Genomic DNA, 19,355 nt, shown 5'->3' with positions numbered 1-19,355 from the left:
TCTCCCTCATTGCAGATGACATGATATTGTACCTAGAAAACCCAAAAGACTCCACCCCAAGATTGCTAGAACTCATACAGGAAATTCAGCGGCGTGGCAGGATACCAAATCAATGCCCAGAAATCAGTGGCATGTCTATACACTAACAATGAGACTGAAGAAAGAGTAATTAAGGAGTCATTCCCATTGACAATTGCACCCAAAAGGATGAGATACCTAGGAATACACCTAACCAAAGAGGTAAAGGATCCCTACTCGAAAAACTACAGAACACGTCTGAAAGAAATGGAGGAGGACACAAAGAGATGGAAAACTATTCCATACTCATGGATTTGAAGAATTCATTTATTGGGAAAATGTCAACGTGACCCAGGGCAATTTACACATTGAACGCAATCCCTATCAAAATACCATGGACTTTCTTCAGAGAGTTGGAACAAATCATCTGAAGATTAGTGTGGAATCAGAAAAGACCCCAAGTAGCCAGGGGAATATTAAAAAAGAAAACCAGAGCCGGGGCATCACAATGCTGGATGTCAAGTTGTACTACAAAGCTGTGGTCATCAAGACAGTGTGGTCCTGGCACAAAAACAGACACAGAGATCAATGGAACAGAACAGAGAATCCAGAAGTGGACCCTCAACTCTATGGTCAGCTAATATTCGACAAAGCAGGAAACACCATCCACTGGAACAAAGTCTCTTCAATAAATGCTGCTGGGAACATTGGACAGCCACACACAGAGGAATGAAACTGGACCATTCTCTCACACCACCGTACACAAAGAGAAACTCAAAGTGGATGAAAGATCTAAATGTGAGACAGGAAGCCATCAAAATCCTAGAGGAGAACACAGGCAGCACCCTTCTTGAACTTGGCCAGAGCAACTTCTTGCAAGATACATCCATGAAGGCCAGGGAAACAAGAGCCAAAATGAATCACTGGGACTTCATCAAGATGAGAAGCTTCTGCACAGCAAAAGAAACGCTCAACAAAACTAAAAGACAACCCACAGAATGGGAGAAGATATTTGTAAATGACCCATCAGATAAAGGGCCAGTGTCCAAGATCTCTAAAGAACTTATTCAACTCTACAGCAAAGAAACCAACAATCCAATCATGAAATGGGCAAAAGACCTGAACGGAAATGTCACAGAGGAAGACATAGACATGGCCAACACGCACATGAGACAATGTTCCGCATCACTGGCCATCAGGGAAACACAACTCAAAAGCACAATGAGATCCCACCTCACACCAGTGAGAATGGTGAACATTAAGAAGACATGAAACAACAAATGTTGGAGACGATGTGGAGAAAGGGGAACCCTCCTGCACTGTGGGTGGGAGTGTGACCTGGTGCAGCCACTCTGGAAAACTGTGTGGAGCTTCCTCAAAGAGTTCAAAATAGAGCTGCCCTGCGACCCAGCAATTCCACTGCTGGGGATTTACTCCAAAGATACGGATGCAGTGAAACGCCAGGACACCTGCACCCCGATCATTATAGCGGCAATGTCCACAATAGCCACACTGTGGAAGGAGCCTCGGTGCCCATCGACAGATGAATGGATAAAGAAGATGTGTTCTACCTATGTAATGGAGTATTACTCAGCCAATAGAAATGACAAATACCCACTATTTGCTTCGACGTGGAGGGACCTAGAGGGTATTATGTTGAATGAAATAAGTCAATGGGAGAAGGACAAACATCATATGGTCTCATTCATTTGGGGAATATAAAAATTAGTGACAGGAAATAAAGAGAAAGGAGAGAAAATGAGTGAAAATATCGGTGAGGGTGACAAAACATGAGAGACACCTAACTCTGGGAAATGAACAAAGGGTAGTGGAAGGGGAAGTGGGTGGGGGGTTGGGGTGACTGGGTGATTGGAACTGAGGAGGGCACTTGGTGGGATGAGCACTGGGTGTTATGGTACATGGCAGCAAACTGAACTCCAATAAACAAAATCTTAAAAAAAAAAGGGTGAGGGATCCCTGGGCGGCACAGCAGTTTGGCGCCTGCCTTTGGTCCAGGGCGCAACCCTGGAGACCCGGGATCGAGTCCCACATCGGGCTCCTGGCGCATGGAGCCTGCTTCTCCCTCTGCTTGTGTCTCTGCCTCTCTCTCTCTCTGTGACTATCATAAATAAATTTAAAAAAAAGGGTGAACCCACAGTGCCTGGCCCTGCATCTCCACAGTGTTGGGAGCAGCGTGGGGGGAGCGGGACACCGGCCACCCGCTCTCCTCCTGCTGCTACTGCGTGGGCTCTGCTTCCTTTCCTTGTGCTGGGCCCGGGGAGCGGGTTCTGGGCCGGCTGCTTCTGAGGAGGGCGGGGGGGGGGGGGGCTCGGCTTCATCTCTCTTGCACACCCGCGCTTGTGCTCTCGCTTGGTGTGTGTGTGCGTCTGCCAGCTGCAAGGCCCTGTCGGGAAGACCAGACTGGGGCTCTTGGTCGGCGCTGCTGGATGTGGGGACACCTTCCCGAGTAGGCCACAGACGCAGCAGGAACTGTCCTCCCACGTCCTCTGTGGGGCCTGGTCCTTGTTGGGGAGCTGACCAGGTGCCCTCAGGAGACACAGCCACAGCCTTTCCTCCTGCCTCTCCTCTGCCTGTGGGGCCTGAGCCACCCCAGGCCCGCAGGCCGCATGCCCGCTGCTCTGTGGGGCTGTCAGCTGGCAGGTTTCCTGGGACCTTCCCTTGGTGGCTGTCCTGGAGGCTGAGGAGGACTCCTTTCTAGGCGATGGCCCCCTTCAAATGGCTTGAGTAGGTGGGAGCTGACTCGTCAGTCGTGTGGGGGCAGGTTTGTGGCTCGAGGTGGCCAGAAATGGGTGGGGATGCCCGAATATGTCCGAAGCAGCCCCTGGGAAGCATTGGGTAGCTCTCGTGCGGTCGAAGGAGGTGCAGACACCAGATGGCTGGGAGGAGCGTCGCCAAGGGGGCCCAGAGATCTGCCCCCATAGTTGGGCCGGAGCCTGTTGCTGGAGCTGCTGAGACCCATCCTCAGGGTCCCCAGGATTTGCACACCTGTCCCATGTCCCAGGGCTCTCATGGCATGCACGTGTGTGAGAACCGGTCTCGATGGTCTCGTCGGGGTCTCCTGGTGTGACGAGGTGGGGCATGCACCGTACCCCAGCTACTCGGGAGACTGGGGAGCCATGGACTCCATGGTCCGTCATCTTCTCTGATGTCGTTTTCAGTGTTGTGTTTTGGCCCACTCCGCCTGCCGTGGCAGTGGCTCACCAGCGTCAGAGTGGCGGGCTGGGGCACTGGGCCATGCGGCCGATGGCAGGCCGTCCTCGTGGGTGTCCTCTGCCCATTGCTGCTGGCCTGGGCCCTGGAGCCAGTGCAGCCTGTGTGTTTTCTCTCTCCAGACGCGGCTGCCACAGATTGGCCAGTGAGCTCCATCAGCTGAGGTCCGCGGAGACCAGTGCCCACCCACGAAGTCCCCTCTCCAGTGTTGGTTTGCAGTAAATCTGTATTTAAGCACTTAAGCATCTGTGTGTGTCTCTTGCTTCTGAGACTCTTCTCTGCATGTGTGCTTTTCCGGAACTCCAGCCATGAGGTCCCTGACTCACGGACAAAGCAGATGCCAAAGTAGGGGATTCCTCAGTGTCTTCTGAACTGTGTCTGCTCTAACCTGTGGTTTTCAGAAATCTGATGAGCTTTCAAGAAAAAAGAATTGTGGTTGCAGAGCTGACATGGGTTTCCAGCAGGTTCTGAAAAGCTGAAGTGAGCACAGGATCCCGAAGCTTCAGCCAGAGGACACACCTCCACACCCCATGGAGCGAGTCTCGCCCTGCGGTGCTGGGCTCACCCATCTGCCTGCACCCTCCAGGGCACAGCACGTTGGCCGCACCCTAGTCCCGGGGACCGTGCTTGTGGTCAGGCTCTAGCGACGCTTCTCAAGTGAATGGAGGAGGCGTGGTGGCATTAGCGCACAAGTGCCCAGGACCAGAGATTATCTGCCAGGGAGGAAAGGCCCCATCTTTCAACAGTTTGCCCCAAAACGTGTGGGAGGGAGAACAGTCTCCATGTTCTACGTAGAAAGGAAGTGTCCGGGAGGTGGCAGTTGCGGTGCGGAGAGGAGTGTGCCCAGGACTGCCCACCTGAGGACAGACCCACAGCCACCCGGGTCTGCCCCACTGGCAGGGTGGCGCTCCCGTGGGCCTCCCGCTGGCACCTGTCCCAGCTTCGGTGGGTGTGGGGGGTAACACCGACATTTCAGGCTCTGCTCCCCACTCAGCTCAAGCCTCTGGTGCTCTCCCTGGGTGTGATTCTTTTTTATTTTTATTTTGGAACATCAATGGGAAAAATGTTATGTCTTTAATTTTTGCTAATATCTAATTGGGATTTAGCCTTCCCATCAGTTAGGAAACATGTGTCAGTTCCTTTTTTTTTCCTTTGTAAATTGACTTTTTATTGGTGTTCAATTTGCCAACATATAGAATAACACCCAGTGCTCACCCCATCAAGTGCCCCCATCAGTGCCCATCACCCAGTCACCCCCAACCCCGCCCACCTCCACTTCCCCCACCCCTAGTTCCTTTCCTGGATGTGATTCTTGAGGGCTGGCTGGCCTCCAGAGGTCAGCTTGTGTGCAGCCCGACAGCTGCCCTGGCCTGCCCTCTGCCGCTGAGCCCAGACATGGGTACGGCCTTGTGTGTTCCCCTTGCCCTGAGGGGACCAGGCCCACGGACACTGGAGCCCAAGCTGGGGGGGCACATGGTGAGTCAGTGTCACCCCGCCTGTCCCGGCAGGCACAGCAGCCTGGTGGGGCTGTCCCGGCTGGGTGGTCTCCCATCTGGCTAGCATGGAGGGCAAAACCAGGCCGGGCCTCCCGCCTTCTCTGTCATGCTGCTTCCCACGCTGTGTAGCCAGAGCCGGATGCACTCGGGGACGTTTCGATGCAAACACGGTGTGAGGGCCACAGAGGAAGGGATGACCCTGAGGCTGGAGCTGGACCGCCCACCCCGCATGCTGCTCCAGTGGGGCCTCCCTGCCTCTGCCATCCGTGTGGCACAGGCCTGGTACTGGCAGACGCTCTGCAGGTCGGGGGGTAGGCCCCTGGCGTCATTTGCCATCTTATCCCCAACAGCCCAGGTGCTTCTCCCCGAGGAGGAGTCCTGGTGTGGGTATAGCGCTGGGGCGGCTGGCAGTCTGGGGCAGGCTCTCCTGCAGGGCAGGTGGTTGGGAAGCTGCCCAGGTCGGGGCCATCCTGTGGCCTGGGGCGGGGTCTCCTGGCAGCCCGCAGCAGGGGCCTAGGAGCCCTCCACCATGTGCCTGGCCTGCAGAGGGTCTGGGTTGGCAGGTGCCATGGAGGGGCTGCCAAACAGGAGCTCGTGCTTGAGCTCAAAGGCATAGGAGCCCCGGGGGCCACCTGTCAGCTGTCCGGTGGTCTGGGGGGCCTGGGACAGGAGACCTCAGGCTGGCGGGTCCCCAGTGAAGAGCTCTGCTGCAGAAGCAGCCACAGGGCTGCGGGAGAGTGGCCAGGTGGGGCCCCACACAGCTCTGGGGTCCTCCTTCACCCAGGGTGCTCCGGATCCCTGCCATTTCAACCCCCAGGCAGTTGGGCATCTGGCGAACATGTTGCATGTAAGGTTTGGCGGAAGCCCGCTGTTGCATGTAGGGAGATGGCCTCTGGTGGGGAAGGTGCCAGGACTCGGCCCCGCCTCCTGACTCCCTGCACCCCTGACCTCAGCCTCCCACAGCAGCTGCTGTAAAGTCCAGGGGATACCTGCTGGCTCAGGGCTGCCCTGCGGCCCGGGCGCCCTGTTTCTCTGGCTGGGTGTGTCAGCCCTCTGGGTCACTCATATGTGGAATTTAAGAAATGAAACTGATGGGCATGGGGAAGAGAAGGAAAAATACAATGAGATAAAAACAGAGCAGGAGGCAAACCATAAGAGACGCTTAATCATAGGAAACAAAGTGACAGTCACTGGAGGGGAGGTGGGTGGTGGATCAGGTACCTGGGGGATGGGCATTAAGGAGGGCATGTGAAGTGATGAGCACTAGATGTTATATGCAACTGATGAATCACTACATTCTACCCCAGTCTCATACTACACTATATGTTAACCAACTTGAATTTGAATACAATCTAAAAAAAAAGAATGAAAAAAATCACACATTCTTGTGTACAGTGAAGAAAGAACTCTGCATTCAATTAAAAAAGCAGTAATAGGGCACTCGCTATGTGCATCATCAGTTACCAAGAACTTGCTCACCACCATCTTTCAGGTATTAACAAATCACAATTTCTAAGCTTTTTATTAAATCAGGGACTTCCACTTCCTGAGAAGATACATACATACATACATGGTGCAAGCCAAAGCCTCGATCCCAACAACCAGAAAAGATGTGCTCCTGGCGATAGTCAGGAAGCTGTCAGATGACCAGAGCTAGGTAAAGGATCCATGCAGAGGACAGAGAGCGCTTCACTGGGGAGGCTGATGATGGGGCACCATTTTGTCCCCAGGCCACTTGCCGATTCAGGACATCAGCTCCACTGGGATAAGAGGACACCATCACCATACAGTGACACACTGGAAACTCAAGGAGGCCCAAATGCAAGGCTGACATTCCCACAGGACGTGTGCTTTGGGAAGGTGGGAGGTGAAGGGGACGGGACCGAGCGAAGCTTATCGTGGCCTCGCAGTACCTACGGGATGAGCCTCTGCTAGCGAGAACGGGTCTCCCACAAACACAGACCCACCCACGTGGGAGCTTCCAGATGACTAAGCTGCATGGGGCAGAAGAAGACCAAGTATGACACTCCAAATCCCTGAAAGGACTAGCGTAGTGCTTGTGAGGCCTTCCAGTGCTGAGGACAAAGAGCCTGCTTCTGACTAGTGGGTCTCAATCAAAACACAGAGTGTCCACAGGGGAAAAACAGGGAAAAATTACAGGGGCACTGAAGGCCAGCTCAATGCACCAAAGAGAAGAAGGGACTATCGACCAACTAAATAAACCATCTGGCCCTCGATGTTCTTTCATTCACTGTGTTATGCACACATCCAAAGAATTACCAGAAACATACACGGGAAGGAAAATGCAACCAATAATTCAGAATAAAAATAAGCAAAGACCGTGAAGTAAGTAAGATCATGCTGGTAAGAAAAACAGGTAACAAGATGGACAGAAGTGGATGCAACAAATGGAGAACTGAATGAGAAAAGTGTAATGCATATGAAGAAATCACATGGATATTCTAGACCTATAAAATAAACTATCTTTCACCAAGCATTCATCGATGGCTTAACAGAAAACTCGGATGGCATAGGAAAGGACAAGATTGGTGAGTTCTGAGATAGAGCAAACAGACAATACCAAAACTGGAGAGCAAGCAGAAGAAGCAATGAAAAGAACAGAAGACACACGGTCCACAGCAAAAGGCCCATCATACTTGAACTTGAGGTCCCAGGAAAAGAGGGACAGAGATAGAAGCAATATCCAGAGAGAGAACAGCCAAGGATCCCAAACTGCAGAAAGACACCAATTCCCACATTCAAGAGGCAGAATGAAAACACATGTGCGCTTACAGGCACACACAGCACACGCGTGCACATATACACACAGGCACGCATCACACACAGGTCACGTGATCATCAAAATACAGAAAAACAAAAACAAAAAGGAAATCCTAAAAGCAGCTGTGGCTGGGGATGGGGGTTGGGAAGAGACACCCCCTTCAAAAGAACAATAGGTTGTGTAGAAACACAATAGGGGAAAATCAAGTTCTGGCCATTTGAGGTTTGGAGGGAGACTGGAGGAAAAGAGTATATTTGAATCAGATTTTTAAAAAAACCTTTTAGGTAACGTATTGAGTAGTTTGCTAAGTATTCAAAAATTTACAACATGTTATTTAAATTTCACAACTTTCTGAACTAAATATGATTACTTCCTTTTACACATAGAAACTCTAAGCTTCTTGCCAAAGGCCTCACAATTCCCACGTCACAGAACAAAGACACAAGCCCAGAGCTGTCTGAAACAATGGTGATGCTCGCAGTTTGCTACCACAGTGCTTCATCCAAAGAGAAGGAGGCATGAGCATTAGTGGAATGATGTAAGAGTTGTAATATGCAAAGATTAAGGAGCAGAAAATAAAGGGGATGGGGGCCAACTCAAAGTTGCAGGGGACAGAGAATAGAGCGGTGTAACAAAGTTAAAGTGACAAGTAAACAGGAAAACCGTGAACCATGCTTGCTTGACGCAGTGAGCGAGAGCGATGGAAACACGGCATTTGATCAAATCACACTATTTACTTTTTTTCTCACTCTGCTAACAGCTTAACCATGGATATAATGATACAATACGATTGAATTTTAAAACACGTATGGGGTTTCACTGCATAATCTTAATGAATTCTCAGAAGACAACTCAGTATATCAAGTGGTGAAATCACTAATAGAAAAAATATAAATCTTTTTTTAATAGTTAAATTATACAACAAGAGAATAACTATGACAATTTCATCAACATTGCAATGGATTAAAAAACTACAAAACCATATACTGAAATACAAAAATTCTCAAATTCCCAAATGAGTAACTATGAAAGTTCATGATGCGCAAAATACCAACCGTGAAATTAGCATTTTTTAAATACATAAAAGTAGAGGATAAATCATGGAATAAAGGCTTCATTATTTTAACCTACCTCCAAGCCATAAACATGTAAGAATATGTTGGCAGGAAGAGACTGGAAAAACAGCTCTTACCGGGACCACCCAAGGGAAATAGTCCTGAAGTCACATAGCACGGCCTCAACCATCGGACCTAGGCACCGAACCCGTCACAATACACAAGAGCAGGACACTGCAGGGGGTTCAAGATTCACTCGCACCCTAGTAACTCACGTGAGGAAACGTAAATGCGGCTGGTCCTGATTAACCTGCTCCATCCGAATGACCTGCAGACAGACTGGACAGAGGAGAGGACGGACACAGGGAAAGAGACTTTCGGGTTCCTCAGACCAGTAAAAGAAAAGTCCCAATGACCAAACCTCGTGGGACACGGCCCAGGCACCATCTGGACAGGTGGTTCTGACATTACAGAACATCGGGGCTCAGGAGACGATGGAATCTCCCAAAACCATCCAGTTCAACAAACTCCAATTCAGACTCGCTACGAATGTGACAGCCTAAATCTGTCTTGATGTTACAGATAATCCTGGACACGAATATGAAGTCCCTCCTTGAAGCCCTTTGTTACTCAGAGTTAAGACGTCTGCAGTCCACCATTTGCCCTGACAAGCTGCCCTCTGGGATGCCACTGTGGCCTCTGTCCTTTTCACCTGACCTGCAGCAGGAGGACCGCCAAAGGCTTGCTCCTCTACCCCGCACCCCGTCTCCACACCCGCTGGAGGTGCAGGCGGCAGCTACAGGCCACCCCACCTCTCGAAGGAGTACCTTCAGGCCTGGCCTCTGTCTTTCCTTCTGCAAGTGCTTCCTTCCCCGTCCACACCTCCACCTGGACATCTATCTGAGAGTATTGCCAACCCAACATCTCTCAGTTCCCGAAAGCTGTCTTCTCCACATCACTTAAAGGTACCCGCATGCACTCAGCCCACTTCTTTCCTGATCCCTCCCCCTCTCCCATCCCACAATCCATCTTTCAGGCCGTGCCGTGGGCTCTGCCTTCAGGGTTGACCGTCTGCCTGGCCACTCTTAGCACCTGGTTCCACACCACCATCATCTCTTCCTGGAACCAGATCTTTTCAGCGCTCTCCCTGCTCCAGTGTGTTCCGTCTGCCACAACCTTCTGACTCAGACCATGACCTCCACACACTCTTAGGGCACGTGAAGAATTTTGAAAGACAGCAGTTAGGTCCAGATGGTTTATAGGTGTCGATTCCTGATCCCTGGCTCAGCTAGTCCTTCCTGTCCCTGAAAGCTGACGGAAGCTCCTGAGGTAGCACCCGATGCCATTTCGCCTTCACCACATCCTACCCCATCACTGCTTTTCTGTCACTTACCAGAACGAAGGCCTCCTCCTTGCTCCTCCTGTACTGTGCTCCAGAGTGAGTGGTAAAAGGCACTGGAACACCACAGAATCCCCTGTTAACCGCAAAGCCTTTCTAAAGTCAAGGCGTCACTAAGCCTGGGACAGAACATCCGGTCTTTCCTTCTTTGCGTTCATTTCCATAAAAAGAGAATGACATCAGACACACGCCACCTAGCCTAAATTCATCTGTCCTGAATTCAGGGACAGTGACGATGGGATCGTGAGAGGGGTGGCGGTTCCTGCTGATAGATCCTGCCTCCTCAATCCCGAAGGATCATCAGGGAAGGACGTCAAGCTGACTGGGAGCCACGCACAAAGAGAACAGGAAAGAAAGGCTGGAGACAGTGGAAACTCAACTCACTGAGGCAGAAAGCTCACGGGAAAGATCTATACTGTCTCTAAGCATGGAATTACCTCAGGTTTTGCTTTAAAAAAAAAGAAGAAAATAATCCTGGGAAATAATTCACACACCCTATCTACAAAGTCACAATGCTGAGTCAGGAGCCAGAGCCCGCCCACTCACACATGCCTCGGTCTCAGTTATGTATTTTCTGTGATATTTCAAGGAGGAAGAGGTGAAAGATGCTACATGAATTTCCAGTAGACCAATTTTAAGTCAGTAAAAGAATCATTTCTCAGAACTGATATATATATATATATATATATATATATATATACACACACACACACACACACATATATATATAAAAACCACATATATATGTTCAATATTATATAACATAAGATATATCTTTTCTTAAACATTTATTCAAACTTAGAGGAACAGTATCATTAAGTTTTTACACAAAGAATATTGGGTACTATAAATTTTTACTAAGGACATATATCTACCCCCTCATCAGGAAGGTAAGCACCTTCCTGCTTATTCATTCCTAGCATGCCCTTGTTAACATTACATGAACTTCTAAAACAGTGTAATTCATCGACTGTAATGACATACTATAAACATATATAATATACAAACAACATACCTAATAATCATTCAAACGTCATTTCGAAGCCCCACAGCATATCATTTATGTTTACTATTAATTTCCACCAGACTTTACATCACCCTGGTCATAGTATTCATTCATGGGTACATGAACTGAAATTTTATAAACTCTCTCTCCATCTTGCTAAGAGAGGCATCCCAATGGCATTATATTTCATGTTTAAAAATTACCAATCATACTATTAATTTTGCCGTTTATATCAATTGTGCATCAGTACTATTTATAATAACAATTCTTTCTGACCGATTTTCACACTTAGAATACTGTAGCCAAAGACACTAAAACTTTAGAAACCTTACTTCCATGTGTATATATACCAGTCTGTATATGTACACACATACACACAGAAAAATGACAGAATACTTATTAAAACATCTTCCCATTATAAAACCCATAAAATAAAATCTATGGAGGAAATGACAGAGACAGGAGTTCAAGAAGAAAAGCAAATATAATTGTTCTGACAGTGAAAAGAGAGAGCTCAGTCAGGTAAAGTTCAAAGGGATGATAGTGAGCATCAAATTATCATGGTAGTAACGTTCTATTGGATACATATTCAATAGTGAGATACAAAATACTTTTACAAGGTCAACTTTTCCCATACACTTGTAGAAAACCCCATCCTGTACTATTGATGCTTGAGATGAAAATGTTTGAGGTCCAACTTAAAAATGGGGAGGGGGTGATAGTTTTGACAAATTATGGAGGGAGATCTTGAGCACTCTGCTGAAGCACAACTAGTGTGATTGCTTGCACAAAGAACACAAGTGTCGCACCACCACCGTCATGGCCCTGCAAGACAGAGTGGCTGCTCAACCTTTCATAAAGCCCTCGTTCCCTCATGCAAGGGTCACAGCCACAGTGGCCCTGCTCAGTGAAGCCAACGTCCCAATGTCTTCCCACTTCAGAACTGGCACCTCTGTATTCCCTCCACCTGGAATGCTCTTTGACATAACCCCTCTCATAATTCAAGATTCTACTCTAAATGCCTCAGAAAGAATGCTCGGACTTTTAGTTTGGTTATGTGTGTATTATGGTACTCTGCATGGTAATATTTTGTGTCATTTCTTACAACTGCATGGGAGTCTACAACTATCTCAAAGAAAAGTCTTTACAAAACCCTCTGGGGCTGCCTTCTGCAACAGATCTATCTGCAATGCTAACCTCTGCCATGACTCCCCCCCACCCCTCGTCACTTCCTTGCCTGTCACCCAACATCATTCCTCCATAGTACCCACTGCTTTCTGAAATTACTGATTGGCTCACTCCTCTATTTCCTGAGACCCCACAAGGAAGTCATCTCCAGAAATACAGAGTCCTTGTCTTGCTCATCACTCTCTCCCAGGACTTAAAATGAGGCTGGGCCTCAGGAAGCTTTCACTAGATGAAAATGCACGAGGCAGAGGTGATACCCAGTGACAGGACAGGAAGACCTGACATCACTCTGCTGTGACATGTTACATACTTAACCTCATGTAGTTCACTCCTTAGGAGAATTCTGGAAGAAAGAGTAATTTTCCATATTTGTAGTTGAGTGAATGGAGCGTAAGAGGTTAAATAACTTGGCCGACGCTGCATCGGCCATCAGGTTGGCCATTAGGAAGTACTGATGAAGTACTTCATCAGGAAGTAATGGTGTTGTTCAAAGTCAGGTACTAGAGATTAATAAGCCTACACAGAGCTTTCCTCACCACAAGCCCCTCACAGGGCTTTCCATTTATTGCCTCAATTGATCCTCACGATAGTCTACATCTGATCACATCAGGGGTTCAGACCACGAAACCAGGCTCGGAGAGTCAAGGAGGTTTGTTCAAGCAAGTACAGCTGCTGTGGAACACAGGGAACTCAGGGGCTGCGACCCCAGCTCCAGCTCCCTCGGAATCCCACGCGTGTACAGACGACAGACAGAGATTTAAAGGAATGCACACAAGGTCACGCAGCTGGATGGACAAAAGGCTGAATTAAGAGTAGGCCAACGACCTATTAGTCAAATGAGCTTTCCAGCCTGGCGTATCGTGCCACTGTCAAACACTTGAAAGTTTACATTTATTGCAGACTTTCAGAGATAAGATCAAGATTTTTATAATGAACATTAGCCATGCTACTGAAAACATAAGTAGACCGAGGTAAGAGACAGCCGACACGGAATACATGTGCTTATGGCCACCGTACACCATGCATACTCACTGCTCCAGAATATGACAAAAATCTAACTGCATGCATGTTGGGCTTTGATCTCTACAGGGTATAATCTTACTTAGGAATATTTAGTATTATTTCATAACATTTTCCTATCTATGGACAAACAGATCATTACAAATCAGGATGAAAACTGTTCATGACTCTGAAAGCTCTACATCTCTAGGGGAAGAAAATGCGTCAGAAACAGAAAAATCTTATACACTGTATGTATCCATGTGCTCTCTGATAAATACAAAAGATTTTCTCACCAAAAGAGCACGACACTTCAATGTACTTGCACAAGGCTCACATATGTCTTAAAATAATGAACAATCAGAAACTGAAGAACAATAGTAAGTTCCAACAAAAATAACAGATACAGCGTGTATCTGACTTTACTTTGTCTCTACCAATACTGGGGGGAACACTCTTTAATGGGGTGGCCGTTTCCCAGTTAACACTGTTCAAACCCGAACAGTAAAACTTTGGTTGAACAGCCAAAGTCAGGTCTCTACCCTAGAGGATCATACAATGTTAATGATAGGAAGTTTTCTATTTTCCTTCCCTCATCGCAGAAATAAAAAGTTGTGAGGAAAACAAAAGTTACTTATGGTATCCAAAACTCAGATAATGCTAGATTTAACATATGTTTATGCTGCATTCTGCAACTAAAACAATTTGCATTGAAAATGTCGAGTAGGTATTTCTCTCTATCACTACAACTATAAACCGGACAGGATAAATCAGACCACTGTGACAGTTCAAGTGGAGAATTTAGGAGCAGAAAAAAGATTTTCAGCAATATATGACAAGTTCAATTATTTTAGACTTAAATCTGGTAAAAAATGTAATTAAATTTAAAACATGCAATCAATAGCATATATATATATATTTTTTTCCCATATAGCACAAGATGATGAAAGAGAAGATAATTTTCCTTATGGAGATTCCGATCTAAGCCCAAATGAAAAGAAAAAAGAAACCTATCTTCATCATGGCAGGTGACTATGTCCTACAAAAAGATCCTTGCATCATACAAAAATGCAACTCCTATAACATAACAGAACTTTAACATGGGGGAAAACGAGGCCTTTTTTTAAAGTAAACTGCTGTTGCAAGGTAACTTTTAATTTGCGCACATAATGTAAATTGCTACGGTCAGCGCACCTTGGGTCACGGAAACAACGGTAGCTGGATCCAGAGGTGCCCCGGCAGTCCGGGTGTTCAGGCAAAGTGCCGTGAACAGTGAGGATCGATGAGCTCCTCAAAGTGTCACGGCCAGATCCTCGGCAGGGTGGCTGGAGAATAATATTCAGAGAGCAAGCACATGCTTAGTGTTACACTTTAAATTGATGCTGACATTTTGGATTGTGAAAAGAAAGTTTTTCCTAAGTAATATAGGAAACAACCCAGCTAACCTTCTGGAGGATATCAGATAATCATGGTAGGTTGTTGTGTAAGAGCTAACTTCTCAGAAATGTGAGCCCATGTGAAATACAAACAAGCAGCCGTTGCAGAGATTTACTATAGTGATCAACATTTTAATTACTTTCTGTTTTCTTAGATGTACAGGACTATTGCGATGAATATTCGCTCCATCTACAAACAAAGCAGTATTTTTAGCCTGGTATTTGCATTTGGTGGCAAAAAACTCCCACAAGGGTACGAATAACCACAAGTCATGTGCTGATTAATCCGAGACTTCTCAAGTCACGCATTAATTAAAGGAATTAATATGATCTTTGCTGGTAACGCTACACATTTGTCACACGGCATGCAGAGAACGACTTATTGGATGGTCAGATTTCAAACAAATCTCCAACCCTGCAAATACAGAGAGGATTTTTTCGAATCACTGCTGATGGTGACTCAATAAAAACCGAGGGCCTAAGTATGAAAACAAACTCCTACCAGAAAATCGCTAGACCAGTCTACACATGTGTGATGATTGACAAATAACTCGAGTGTGCAAAGAAGTGTTCTCCACATAAGAGAAAGGAGGACCACAATGGAAGGTGTGCAATGCAGGCCAAGCCACATCCTCAGCCGGCCCCGGCCCCCCGGCTCCAGGCCCCCCAGCCCCGAAAGGGGCGCGCACACACTGCGGCCCTGCTGCTCCGTACTCCTGCCAATGCCCTACGCTCTGGACATGCAGCCTTACCTCAGAAGCCACGGACTATCTATCAAGTGGGTTAAATTGCTTCATGTTTTCAAGGCGTCTTATAAAGCATTCTCGGGAAAATGTTTTGCTCCGTCATTCCTGACCTTTTAGAAACGGTGCCCCAGCAAGTATTAATATTGATGAAAACCACATGATCTCGGTCATTTACTGCCGACTGACACACACAGGCCCAAGGTAACACAACACAGCTTCCCTGGTTCTTAGAACGTATACATAGACCAAAGTTGAAATACTGAACTTTCTTTTTTCAGAAGAAGATCCTACATTTTTCTGGTTAAAACTGACCCATTGCTTAAACTCTGCCCTTTATTTTTATTTTTTTTATTTTTTATTTTTTTAGTTTCAGAAGCAGAATTTATTTATTTTTTTAAGTTTTTCTTTTTTTTGTTTATAATAAATGTATTTTTTATTGGTGTTCACTTTGCCAACATACAGAATAACACCCAGTGCTCATCCCCTCAAGTGCCCCCCTCAGTGCCCGTCACCCATAAACTCTGCCCTTTAAACATCTCTGATAAAATCGAAGATGTCAAAGAAACCACATAAGACATTTCAGAAAATCAATTTGAAAGGTGTTAATCTCTATATGGGAAATATTTTTCTGCCGCAAAGGAATCTATATGCATCCTTCCTTCCTTAACAAAACAAAGTGAATTTTGTCACGTTCGGTTCTATAAAAAGAGAAGCCCCACAGCCCTATTCTGAATGTGTCAGCAGGTCTTCTCGTGTAGGGAGTCGAAGGGTACAAGTCTCCTCTTCCAGAAGTGGGCAGGCAGCAGCGCACTTACAAGCCACAGGCCAGAAGAAGAGGATTATTTCCACAACAGGCAAAACTGCCAGGAGGAACAAGCCACGACAACCGCGTGCATATTAAAGCCTTACAGTGGCTCCACAAGACCAAGGGAGCACCGAGAGCTCCCACTCATGCAGTTTAGCTCGAGATTCGGGGAAAGCATTTGACTATGGGGTTTGGAGGATGGAGCATGAACAGTACTTTTGTAAGACTTCTGCAGGTGGGAAAACTGGGCTGTGCTCACATAGCTATCACCCACCAAGACCAAGAAAGCCTCAAACGTTATTTTTAAACACTGGATTCTCACATCCATTCCTTATTTTTCATGCCTGAATTACAGATGTCATGATACCATGAGATACTTTAGGATGCCTACGCATTGCGAAGTAAAAACTTCTACCAGCAGCTGGCTGACCACTAACCCTAGGTCAGAACATGGGCTACTGTATTTATCACTAATCCTGATATGACAATTTACTATAAACTTAATTATTAAAGCTCTCCTAAAACATCAAGAGTCTGACACCATGTGTTTACATCAAAGCCAACAGACATATAAAGGTGAAATCGGAGTATATTAAGTATTACTCCTTTTTCCCCACTGGATAATCAGTATTTGATATTTCAAACACTCAGAATATTTCTCAATGTTTTCTGTCAAAGTATTGTTAATGAAAGGAAAGAGGGAACGAGTTACAGAACTTTAGAACTGAGCTGATGCAAAGAAAATTAGACATTTCTTTGAAATCTCACATTTTTGTAACTGGCTACATAAAATATGGGTTTACTTTAATATAAAAATGACAATCTTCTCCATTCCTCACGTATACACAGTAAAGCAACTACCACGTTTGGTGGAAACATGAAGCGGAAGATGGGTCAGAGGGAACGAGAGATGGATGCTTTAGCACCAGCTCTCAAGCTTAAACAAGGAAAATAATAAGTTAGGAAAGATTTACACATAGCATTGTTTTCACAGTAAATATTTAGAAATATAAATTAAAGTAGCGTGAAATTGCAGTATCATGATATGGATAAACAACAGATTGTGAGGTCATTAAATTATAATGTAAATCTGTTATCTATAAAATATATGCAATGATGTCTATGATATATGGAGGAGACAGAGCATGCTGCAAAACATCATGATCAACAGATTCTCCTTTATACAAAATCCTATATGTACATTTCTAAATATGCACGAGAACACGTGACCAGTGAGAGACATCAGCAAGAGCTAACAGGAGCTGCCTCTGAGTGACGAGATCTGCAATTCCGTTTACTTTTTGCACTTCTATATACTGATTGCATTTTTAACGATCATTTATCTGAAAAGTTCTTTCCAAAGTAAAATGTCTTTTTTTTTAAAGAGATTCTGACATGAAATGAGAAAAAAAACAAAGGGCTTTATTTTTAAAGAAGAAAAACTTCTAGCAAGGTCATGTGCTAGTCTACTACCCTGAAGGGACTGTGCACTTTGAAGACTTTGGGAAATGTTCACTGTGCCTACAGAGTAGTCCCATGCTCATTCTGTCATTTCTGCAGTGAGTAGCACCAATAGAAGAGGTATGGAGGGCAGCCCCGGTGGTGCAGCGGTTTAGCGCCGCCTGCAGCCCAGGGCATGATCCTGGAGACCCTGGATCGAGTCCCACGTTGGGCTCTCTGAATGGAGCCTGCTTCTCCCTCTGCCTGTGTCTCTGCCTCTCTCTCTCTCTCTCTCTCTCTCTGTCTCTGTCTCTGTCTCTATGAATAAATAAATAAATAAAAATCTTTAAAAAAATAAAAGAGGTATCGAGAAGAAGTGAAAGGTACTCCACCCTCTGGTACAGAACGTGTTTTCATGTGAGGCTCAGGGACCAGTAGTGGGTTATTCTCGACTATACTGCTCTCAATGACATCAAGCACAAACCCACTAAGAGACTTAGGCGTGCCTCTGCTGTTATGACATTTTGGTCAAAATGGCAAAATGCATCTTAATTACAGTTTTGATAGGTATGTACTTATAGGTGTCATATATTCAACGACCTTTCAGGTTCAGGATATAACTGAGTACACTTAGGACATGTAAAGTTAACAAATTAAAACTCTGATAGATGATAGGAAAGAAAATTCTATCCAGAGTTTCACCGATACCATGAAATTATCATTTTGATGGCCCACATTTATGATGCTCTAAATATATGCACAGTGTAAAGTAGTCAATCTGGATTTCTACAAAAGGACACTGAGCACAAAATGGAAACATAAAGACAGTTCTATGAAATGAATCTCATAAACTATCGACCGAAGAACATTGTATGTTTAAACTAAACAGTTTTTGACTCCATGATCATTTATCATACTCAAGATAAAAATAGATAAAAAATAATTGATAATTGATGATTAAGACAAAATTCATATAACACTAGCATTATTCTTTCCAAGTATTCCAAGCAGAAATTCTTATAGGACACAACCAAAAGTATGGGCTATTTACTTGCTGTTATTTTAATAAAAGAACAAAGAAAACTAAGACCTCACAAAATGTTGAAATAGCTATCTATCTACAGACATTGTGAATTTTTAGGAAGACACGCTGAAACATCAATACCATTGCAAACACACACGCATGCGCATATTCTGGTACGATGAACTTGAAAATTAACAAGCTATATTGGAGTTATGAATAATGGTCCTAATTATTCTTTTCCCAAAGTAGTAAACAGAAATACTATGTCAGAGTTTTCTGATCAGTGACAAAGTCATTAATAAATGAAATCAAAATGGCTAGCAATCAATAAAAAACTGTATTTGTGAGGGAAACATTCACTGCTACACTAGGCTTCCATTCCGTATAGGCAACAGATTCATTTTAGTATGTAAAATGCTCTGGGTTGAAGAATGCTTTTGACAAGAAATGATAAAGATTTTTCCCTATCACAGTAACAAAAACATATATTCACGTTGTGTTTTTTGAACTGCTCATCTTCCTAAAAAAATTAAGTAATGAGGAAGGCCATAAGATGGCTAGGAAAACATAAACTGTAAGAAGCAAGAGGTTCATTTCCCTTAAACAAAATTCCCAGAAAGCAGGCAAGAAAAAAAATAAAAGACCTCAACAATTGGAAAAGTTGGGGAAGGAGGGGAAAATCTGAAAGCAAGCAAGATGAAAATAATGAAAATACCAGCTGACATAAACA

The 19,355-nt window shown here is 45.4% G+C and overlaps 1 long non-coding RNA gene across 4 annotated transcripts in view; it reads right to left on the bottom strand.

Annotated features, from left to right (window-relative positions):
* LOC144291390 (uncharacterized) overlaps window positions 1-19,355 on the bottom strand; it is a 122,330-nt gene that overhangs the window by 81,908 nt on the left and 21,067 nt on the right. The gene's annotated exons all lie outside the window — the stretch shown is intronic.

Source organism: Canis aureus, chromosome 20 (genome assembly GCF_053574225.1).
Source record: "Canis aureus isolate CA01 chromosome 20, VMU_Caureus_v.1.0, whole genome shotgun sequence".
NCBI classification, from domain to species: domain Eukaryota; kingdom Metazoa; phylum Chordata; class Mammalia; order Carnivora; family Canidae; genus Canis; species Canis aureus.
Note: the sequence above shows the minus strand (reverse complement) of the source record. Positions and strands in the feature narration are given on the sequence as shown.